This window comes from Acomys minous (assembly GCF_964271855.1).
Source record: "Acomys minous genome assembly, chromosome: 4".
Lineage (NCBI taxonomy): Eukaryota > Metazoa > Chordata > Mammalia > Rodentia > Muridae > Acomys > Acomys minous.
The window spans coordinates 103,145,881-103,154,328 of record NC_140486.1 but is presented as its reverse complement, the minus strand read 5'-3'; the positions used below and the strand labels follow the sequence as shown (position 1 = coordinate 103,154,328).

The window sequence follows — 8,448 nt, the reverse complement described above, 5'->3', positions numbered from 1 at the left end:
TCTTTAGATGTGATCCCTTGCTAGAGCAGCCATGTTACTGGATTAAAATTTCTCAACAGGAACCTAACTCAGATCCTCTGGAAGAGTATCAAGCGCTCTTAATTGCTGATCCATCCAGGCCAGATCTGGAGTTATTAAGAGGGGGTCTTGAAGAAGATTTGAGCCTGGGGTTCATAGAAAAGTGATTAAGGGAAAGGATAGTACATGTCCTATTGTAGGTGTACAGAACTGCCCTTAAATACCTCTACAATAACTATTGGCATCATTTTAGTGGCCTCTGCACTTAAGTCTAAATGGTTGCTAAGGAATTTAAATGTGGTGCCTCAGGTGCATTGGACAGAATCATGGCTGATGAGATAAAATCCTATGTCACAAAGGCTCCACAAGGTAGTTAGGATATGTTTTGTTTTGTTTTGTTTTAAATATACATACATACATACATACATACATACATACATACATACATACATACACACACATACACCCACACAGTATTCTGCCTGCATGTATGCCTGCACTCCAGAAGAGGGCACCAGATCTCATTATAGATGACTGGGAATCACCATGTGGTTGCTGGGAATTGAACTCAGGACCTTTGGAAGAATAGACAGTGCTCTTAACCTCTGAGCCATCTCTCCAGGCCCCAAGATATGTTTTCACCACAAATGAAGTTAATAGACTTGTTTGTGAGAGTCCCAGAAGACAGGAGAGTTTTACCTGGGAAAGAAAAAAAGGTATTTGGACATCATGTGCGCCTAGGCCTTGAGCATGGTTCATTGCTATTTTAACACTCTCGCTTAAAATATCTCTGTATAAAAGGAACGTTATTTCTTTATACCAAAGTCTGCTAATTACTCAGGAAATTTTGACTCTTAGCGGAAGGTATGTGTAGACCAGACTTGAGGAGGAGGACTCTGTCCCCTCTCTGTGTCCCCTCAGTTTTCCTTGCCTTTCTCCCTGGTGTCACTAATCACATTATACTACATCTCTCTCCCTGTATGTTACTTATGGTAAAATAGTGTAAACACACATCTAACTTCACTAGCTTTCAGGTGACTTGAAAATGGCTACATCTGGAGGTTACACAGCTGGCTGAGGCACTGTTAGTTTCCCGCTGACTTTGCCATACATTATACCCCTACTGTGTAGGTTGTGGTAACAGTTGTCCAGTTACTGTTTAGGGTCATAAAGGCCACTTTTGATTTAAAAAAAAAAAACTGACTCTTCAGCTGGGCTTGCAGAGGTCTAGTGAAGGACTAACAAGCTGAGAAGGCCTGACATCTCTTTGCTCACGTTGCCGCTGTTCCCCTTTGTTGCCTTGCCCTTGGGGACAGATGCTTCTCAGCTCTGCATGTAGTTATGTTGACAACTGGAGAAACATTTTGTCCAGAACTGTACCGTGGGGCTACCTTGACCTAGGCTTGCCTTGTCATTCTTTTCTCCTGAAAAGTCATGACTGGAGCACCGGAACATGAAAGGAGGGGAAAGGTTGGCACGTGAGTTGTGGAGGGTCTCTGCCTATACCCAAAGCACACATGCATATTCTCCTCCTTATTCATCCACCCAACGCAGAAGCTCTGAGTGACATCTTTCTCCTCTTGCCCTGGCATGCACTGCAAGTCCCGTCCAGGATCTGCCTACTTCTTTCACCTTTGCTTTCCACAACTAGAGTGATCCAACACAGATTAAATGTCACTTCTGCCAAAGTTTGCCAAAGCTTCCTGCCTCATTCAGACTAAAAGCCTGAACCAATCTTTACAAAGGTTCATGGTGTTGCGACCACTCTGCCCTTTCCCATTGTTACCAAAATACGGCCGGCCCACTCCCCATGCAGGGCCTTTGCACTTGCTGGTTTTCTCTCAGCCTGGACCGTTCTCCCTCAGTTTTCCTGTAGCTTGCTATCCATCACTCAGTGTTCAGATCTTCACTCAACTCTGATTAGTAAATTTTTTTTCCTCCAATAAGCCTGCTTAAAATCGCAGCTCCCTGTCCTAAGCATAGTGAGGCAGACTTGTGAACAATGGCGACTGTCTCCTGGCCCACTACTGTCTTCAATAATGGTAAGGCACCTTCATCTAATACCTTATACATTTTATTAATTCCTTTTGTGTTATTAACTTTTTCTGCTTTGAGACTGCCAGCTCTATTTTTTTTAATTCAGTATGTTCTTCATACGATATATTCTGACTGTGGTTTCCCCTCCCCTAATTCCTCCCAGACTTCCCCCACCAGCCCAAATCCAACCCCTTTCTTTTTCTTTCTCTTTAGAAAGCACACAGGCAAGGAGACAAATATACACACACATACAGAAAATTCATAAAAACAAAGTTAGTAAAACATAATATATAAGCAAAAGATATGTAAGGTAAAAACAACAACAACAAACCCAACCAACTAAACATCAATAACAACAAAAGCAGACAAAAATACCATTGAGTTCATTTTGTGTTGGCCACCTACTGGTAGGCACAAGACCTCCCTTAAGTGTAGTTTGTGTATCCAGTGAGACTCTGTTGAAGAAAACTAGCCTTTCCTTTGTAAGCAGTTATCAATTAGAGCTATCTTCTGGGTTAGAGATGGACACTTGTGTCCATGGCCTTCCCCTCTGAGCTCAGGGACCCCCTCTAGCTTAAACCTCCGCATGCCCCCAGTCTCTGTTATGTCTCTAGAATGTCTTATTCTACTTGTCTTCCCACCCCTACTGGCTCTTACATTCTTTCTGTCTCCTCCTCTTCCACAGAGCTACCTGAACCATGAGGGGAAGACTTGATGGACACATCTCACTGAAGACTGAGTGTTCCAAGGTCTCCTCTCGCTCTCAGCACATTGTCCAATTGTGGGTATCTGTATTTGTGCCCATCCACTACAAAGGGAAGCGTCTCTGGTGGTGGCTGGACAAGACACTAATCTGTGCATATGGCAGAATGTTGTTAGGAGTCATTTTATTGCTACATTCATTTAGCAGAACAATAGTATTTTATTTTTCCCTAGGTCTGTATCCTATCTAATCTTGTTTGTTGCCACGTAGGCATTGTCAAGCGTGGGTTCCATGGAATGGGCCTTAATGCTAATCAGATAGTGGTTGGTTACTCCCATAACTTTGGTACCACTGTTGTACCTGAGTATTTTGCAGGTAGGTCATTATTGTAGATCAAGACTGACAACTCTTTGAGGGCAGGAATATCCCTTTTACCGTAGCCTTTCACTGTAGAGTAGACCCTGGTATTAGTTACCTTTCTATTGCTGTGATAAAGCAACATGACCAAGGCAACTTAGAGAAAAAAGATGTTAGACTCATCCAGAGGATTAAGAGTCCATGATGGCAAGAGCAGGAAGCTAAGAGCGTTCATCTTGAACTGTAAGCACAAAACAGAGTGAACTAGAAATGGTGCTGGTCTTTTACTCTCAACACCCACCCTCTAGTTTCTTGCTTCCTCCAACAAGGCCACACCTCCTAAGCCTTCCCAGATAGTGCCACCAACTAGAGACCAAGCATTCAAGTGGGAGGCACTTATCATGCAAAACATAAACAACTCTCAAAAGATCTCTCTTTCTTTCTTGGTCTTACATGTTGTCCAGGCTGGCCTCCGGCTTTAAAAAATCCTCCTCCTTCTCTCCCTCCTAGCATTGGGATTATAAGTATGTGCCATGATTCCTAACACTTTGTATATATGCATATATGAATCCACAAATGAATGTATAGCATCCTTAATAAACACTTATAAGAGAAGCATTTGCCTTAATATCATCTCATTACTCCATGAACCACTGTATCCACGCTATGAATTCTACTGTTTGCGTCCACATGTACTCCTAGAACATTAATTACTTGTTTGAACACATTTTCCACTTTCGGACTGTCTTCTCGCTCAGTCTATTTGCTAAACCTAATGAAGCACGCTTATCTTCTTCTAGATGTGTCAGCTTCTAGGCCTTCAATGTCATTGACTTTCCAAAGTTGTTTACCTTTAGCCTCTCTCTTCCATTGCTAATTTGCGCTCATCATTTCAACACCCTCTGTCTTGGCTGGATTTATGTCAACAGCACAAACTATAGTCATATTAGAGAAGGGAATCATAATTGTGACAATGCGCCCGTAAGATCGGGCTGTGGAACAGCCTGTAGAACACTTTTCTTAATTAGTGGTTGATGGGGAAGGACCTAGCTCATGTGGGTGGTGTCACTACTGGGTTGGTGGTTTGGGGTTCTCTAAGAAGGCAGGCTGAGCAAGCCAGTAAGCAGCACCCCTCTACATGGCCTCTACGTGAGCTCCTGCCTCTAGGTTCCCACCCTGACTTCCTTCAATGATGGACTACAGTGTGGAAATGTAAGCACAATAAACCTTTTCCTTCTCAACTTGCTTTTTGGTCACGGTGTCCTGTTGCAGCAATAGAAACACTCCAACACTCTCCCAGTGTGTCTATCATTTATCTGTACTTCACAATCAATATTTAGAAATTCAAAAGCTGGGCATGGTTCTGCATGCCTCTAATCCCAGCACTTGGGTAGGCAGAAGCAGGCAGCTCTCTGTGAGTTCAGAGGCCAGACTGGTCTATGAGGCAAGTCCAGGACAGCCAAGGCTACACAGAGAAACCCTGTCTTGAAAAAAACAAAAAACAAAAAACAAAAAAGGAAGAAAGACTTTGAACAACATATACACATACCCAGACTATATTTTCTTGTTTGCATAAGTATACATTAATGAACAAGTTATCTACCTTATTGCATAGTCTTACAACCAATGTAGAAATGATGGATTTCTCATAGCCCATAGATCCTCCTGTTTTTTTACCTCTGATTTTGTCCGATAGACCATCTTCTTTTCTTTTCAAGGTATGATTCTTTGTTACTCTTAAAGACTTATTTTTGACTGGACTCAGACCTAGAAGTAGAAGCTCTCAGCGAGGGCAGCCTACGTCTCTTGGCAATCTGTTCCTGGCGCTTTTCTTTGGCTTTCTTCATTCTCTTGGCCAAAAGTTTAGCGTATTCTGCAGCCTCCTCCTTGTTTTTCTTAGTATGCTGTTCCTTCAGAGCTACGCGTCAGCATTTGTGTTGCAGGACACATTACATGACAAGACGCTGAATCTTGGATGCTTTGGTCCTGGGCCTCTTCTTCGTTTAAGGGCTTTCTGACAGCATATTGGCAGACATCATCTTCTTTAGAGAGATTAAAGAGCTTTTGGATTCTGCTGGCTCTTTTAGGTCCCAGCCAACAAGTCACAGTAGTGTCTGTCAGTCCAGGAATATCCTTTTCTCCATTTTTTTTTTTACAATAACCAAGTTGAGAACAATCAGATTGTCATCCACAATGCATCCACGAACAGACTTGTACATCCTCTCTCCAGTTCTCCTTGGTCTACAACAAGAATGCCCCTTACTCAACAGCAGGCGCACTCTGCTATAGGTCAAAACACCTTGCTTCATGGGAAAACCTTGTTTGTCATTCTCACCGCTGATCTGGACCACTTAACCCTTCCACTCTTAGCCCAGGGCATCATCAGCTACTTCTGTGGCTGTACGCTTCTCATAGAACTTAAGATGCTCACGTTCATCATCCACATGCATGAGCTTCTGACAGCTGATGGCAGAGAAGGAGATACTCAGCTTCCTCTTGACACAGTTGACCACCTAAGAGACACCGCAAAAAAGAGCCACAATAGGCCATTTTCTTCTGTCCTCATTCATTCACTCTCCCATTTCTGCATGGTTGTGGAAGGAGCCCAGCGCTCTGCACATGCTAAGAATCCCTCTACCACTTAGCGGCTTCTCCAGCCCTCACATGGATTCCTTCTTTTCAAGGTCTCAAGTCTTTGGTTAAGAGTAGGTATGGTAGTTAGATAAAACAGCAATGCTGCATTAAAAAAAAAGAAAGAAAGAAAGAAATGGTTTCCTCTAAACCAAACATGAGGGGTGCTGACTTGGAATCCTAGATTCCAGCTACCTGGAGTCACCTGCTGCTCTAAAGCAAAGAAACAAAGAAGGTCGCATACGGTGTAGTCAAGAAAAGCATTTTGTGGGCACTGTGTAGGCTGGCTGCAGCAGGGAAAGAAGGTTCCAGACATTATCTTGTCATTCCTAGCTTTAGGGTCAGTGGAGGCTAGAGGGCAGTTTAAGTGATTGTCCACAGGTAACAGGGTCAGATGTAAAGGGTCAGAGTAAATGGCCGTTTTTATAAGGGGTCTAAGATGATTCTAGAAATATAACATTCCATCTCTCCGTAACTGAGATTTTTGCAGGATCACTGTTTCTGGTCTACAGTGGGCTAGTTCCAGAACCTTCCAGACTGATTTCTCTGCTTCCAACCGTCCTAACTCAATTTCATATTATTGCCAGCTTCCTGTTCTCAAAGTTCCCAGACTTCAAGTAAAACGCTTGCAGGTCTTCGTATGTGTTAGTAGGTTAACCTTCTCGGCTAATTTTCTCTACCAAAAGTGACTGTGTAGAAAATACTTAGTATATTAATCCAATAATTTAACCTCCTTGGAATTTCTTCTTACGGCCAATGTTCCCACTGGGGTGTACAAACCCTTAGCTGGAGTCAGTCCAATGTGAATCAGCTTTATTAGTCCTTAAGAGGCCATGAGAAAGGCCGAGGTTTGGGCAAGGGGTAGAGACTTATTAGAAGTAGTAAATTGTCACAACGAACAAACCACATAGAACAGAATCAAACTGGAGTACATTCAAGGTTGAACAAATATATATATGAGACTTAGCAGATGTGTTGATGTGACCTCGGGGTCCCCAGGCTTTCTTTAGGTGGTGTGTGAAATAAGATATGAAAATGTAATCGTTACGGTATTTACATAGTCTTACTGTCAGTCTGTCTGCAATAGCCCTAGTGATTGGCTAGCTCTTTGTGGATGATGGCTCTCTCATTTTTAAGATTCAAGCTTGCTTTCCATTGGCCTCTTCAAGGACACGGTCAGAAACATACACAAGAGGTCAACGATGTCAAGAGAATGAATGGGGAGATGCTCTTGTGTGGTCTTGTTTTTGCCAATCAGTTAACAATTTGCTCTTTTAGTATAGATTGCTTGATTTGCTTCTTTCAGGATGATGAAGATGGCAGAACAAATATTATTCCAGTGTTATAATAAATTCAAGGAAGACCCCCCTCCCCCTGAAGAAGTGACTTTGTCCAGGGTGAGGAAACAACTAAGAACAGGACTCATGTTTTTCCCTCCTGCTACTAACATATGCGACAACCATCAAGACTGTATTCTAAAGCTATGAAAGAATTAAAACTAATCATGGTGAATAGCTTTCAATAAGAGGAATGGGGGTCTTTCCCTCTTACCAGGGGCTCTACTTAATTAAGTTTAATTCCTTGTTTTCTTTTTCACTGGTGTTTTTTTACTGCCCCAGGGTATGTGTCTGCACTTTTCTTCCTTGCCTTTCTTGAGCTTCTGGGTGGGTGACCAGGTCATAGCTTTCTGTCTTTATGTCAGGCAGAAAGTCTCAATAAATATTTGCCAAATTGTATATATGTAATTTACAATGTGAAAATGTCTAATATCTAAGCACTGTTTATTTCCTTTTATTGTTTACTGTTTTCTCTGCTTTCTAGTTCCTATAGAAATCTAATGTGATTAGCCTGGGAAGTTTCCCATATTACTGACTTTGAACCTTGCTTCTGTCCATTTAAAGTTGTAAATACATTCTGAAGACACTACGATTGAGCCTAACGCATCTTTCTTAGACGTGTGAGAGGTGTTCAGAGCAAGGAGTTAACACGTTCAGAAGTCAGAAAAATGAAACTCTTGATTCTGATCAATAGAGATTTTAGGGAGTAAAAAGAGATCGGACTATTAGAAAGGGAAAGACAAGAAGCAGATATAAATATCATCCAAGTAATAGGAAAATGGACTTTACACAGATTGGGAGCCTAGACTGGAAATAAAAAGCTAGGCGTTTTATAGAATTGTGGAATTTTAGGCTCTTTTGTAGAGTTGTACTAAAGAACATTAAAAATAACATAATTAAAGGTAAAAATTAATAATATTAAACATTAACGTTAAAAATAGGGCTGTGTTTAGAGCAAAATGTGTTTATTTTGTGCCAAAGGGGTCCCTTTTATTGAAAAGAAGTTTATGTGTTCAACTTTGCTATTCCAGTTTTTAATGAATGAAGAGGTCTCCTAGTAAGTAGCCTTTACTTATCGCTCTTCTTGCCTGAAAGAAACGAGATCTTGATGTGGATTCCAGGCCATTTTAGAATACGGTAGGGAAACCCCAAATGATAGTCAATTTCACTTCTTTGGGGCTCTCAACTGTGGACTGTGGCGTCAATGACTTCATCTGTAGGTCTCACGCTTGTTTCCCAAACCTGTAAAAAGGAGAGCAAATACTAGAAGGCTGAACACATTTTCTGACTTCGCCCCCGCAACTGGGGACTGTTTATTTCTCTAGCTAGTTTTCCCGAATCCGTGCTCCAGTCTCCGCGGCCCCG

At 41.9% G+C, this 8,448-nt stretch overlaps 1 long non-coding RNA gene and 1 pseudogene across 2 annotated transcripts; one reads left to right on the top strand and one right to left on the bottom strand.

Annotated features, from left to right (window-relative positions):
• Nucleotides 1-465: 465 nt before the first annotated feature.
• On the top strand, nt 466-4,662 carry LOC311595924. Its single transcript, XR_014778621.1, has 3 exons — nt 466-734; nt 1,966-2,060; nt 2,741-4,662. It is a non-coding gene; the product is annotated as an uncharacterized lncRNA (long non-coding RNA).
• A 135-nt stretch (nt 4,663-4,797) lies between these two features.
• On the bottom strand, nt 4,798-8,297 carry LOC311596295 (small ribosomal subunit protein eS6-like; annotated as a pseudogene). The gene is made up of 2 exons: nt 8,220-8,297; nt 4,798-5,628 (listed from the first exon to the last, which is right to left on the bottom strand). The product of its transcript is annotated as a small ribosomal subunit protein eS6-like (transcript).
• Nucleotides 8,298-8,448: the final 151 nt, after the last annotated feature.